Here is a 1,831-nt window from a genome sequence, read left to right on the forward strand (position 1 = left end):
ACATGACAAGAGCCGCGCGGGGGTCCGCCTTCCACTTCCTCAAGGGTCTCTACAACGCTCCCAAGGGCCACCGCCTCCTCGCCGCCTCCCAGGCCCTCCGCCTCAACGCCCCCCGCGTCTGCGGCAGCTTCGCCGTCTGGGGCGGCCTCTTCTCCACCTTCGACTGCACCATGGTCTACCTCCGCCAGAAGGAGGACCCCTGGAACTCCGGCGCCGGCGGCTTCCTCTCCATGCGCCAGGGCCTCCCCGCCTCCACCCGCTCCGCCGCGTTCGGCGGCGTTCTTCTCGCCCTCATCGAGGGCACCGGCATCATGCTCAACAAGTTCCTCAGCGCCCAGCAGCCCATGCCCATCATCATCGACGAGCCTTTACCCCCCAGCGGGATGCCCGCTCCTCTGACTCTGCCGTCTGACTCCGCTGTGCCGTCGTGGCTCGGCGGCTGGTTCGGCGGCGAGAAGAAGGACGAGCCTGTGGGTGCTGGAGGAAAGAGGTTTAGGTAGAAGAAGGGTGTGGGGTGCGAGAAAGGGAGGGTGTGGGATGCGGGGAAAGGAGGTGCGGAAAACGGGGGTACCGAGAAGAGAAGGGAATATAAATTTAGGAATTTTATTTTTTTTAAGGGTAATTTAGATATTTTATATATTTTTTTTTAAAAAGAGGGTGTGTTCATAGGTGAGTGGAGGTGTGTTTATCATCTGCCTTTGAATTATTTTATTTTCTTGGCCCACTTCACACCTATATTGCCCACATCATGATGGCAACATGTGGTCTTAAATTTTCTCCTTACATCGGCCCACGTCACCTTTTTGCTTAAATTTGGATTGCTTTATTGTCTTTAAGTGGGCCCGAAAAGGCTTCCAACGCCAGCCATGTAGGCCCAATGGATTATGGCCCTATTTGAAATTTTGCTGGACCTGACAGTGGTGACGGCCCATTAAAAGGTATGTAATGGCTCAAACTTTATTTGGTTGCTGTTCCCCGGCCCAGCCACGGAGTAGCGGTTTCTCTTTCTTCTTATGACAAAATTTATTTCACTTTTTCTTTAATATTATTGTTTCATTTTCTACAATATTGTAATTTACTATATGGATCCATGTCACCATTTCACTGAGACTGACAAATTTTTTTTTATAAAAACTAAAATAGAGAAAATTTAAGGGGAGGAAAATGAGAGTAACCCTATATTTTATACTAATGGTATGTTTAGATGGGAAAAAAATAGAGAAAATAAAATAATAATCTATAATAATATATAAAGGGAATACTTGGATGTGAAGTGTAACTACCTTTAATATCCACTTTTTAATGGACCATTATACCTCTCAAACATAAAAAAAAATCTTATATAACCTTTTTAAATAAGAGTTAATCACCTACACACTGTCAGTGTAAAAGTTTTTTTACACTGGCAACCAATTATATCTTTTAATTGTGCCATGTCATTGTAAATACATTTAATTTTAACGGTGACATGGCACAATTAAAAGATATAATTGGTTGCCAGTGTAAAAAAACTTTACATTGGCAGTGCATAGATAATTAACTCTTTAAATAATTATACACAATCTTTTAATATTCTATCTATGTATAACTATTAGAGACACGAAGTATCTCGACCCCTCTTAAATATAAAAATATACTTATTAGTCTATAATAAAGGAGATACATTTTAGTAACTATCTTTTTGGTTTCTACTTTTTAGTAAACCTTTATACCCTTGAATATAAAAATAAAAAAAAATTCTTATATCTTCTACAATTTCTAATATTTGTCTTTATATAATTATTAGAGGCACTAAGTACCTCAGTCCCTCTAGTAATAATAATAATGATGA

The 1,831-nt window shown here is 41.6% G+C and overlaps 1 pseudogene; it reads left to right on the forward strand.

Moving 5' to 3' along the window:
• On the forward strand, positions 1 to 579 carry LOC145952877 (mitochondrial import inner membrane translocase subunit TIM17-2 pseudogene; annotated as a pseudogene).
• Positions 580 to 1,831: the final 1,252 nt, after the last annotated feature.

Source organism: Cajanus cajan, chromosome 10, assembly GCF_000230855.2.
Source record: "Cajanus cajan strain Asha chromosome 10, NIPB_CcT2T_4, whole genome shotgun sequence".
Lineage (NCBI taxonomy): Eukaryota > Viridiplantae > Streptophyta > Magnoliopsida > Fabales > Fabaceae > Cajanus > Cajanus cajan.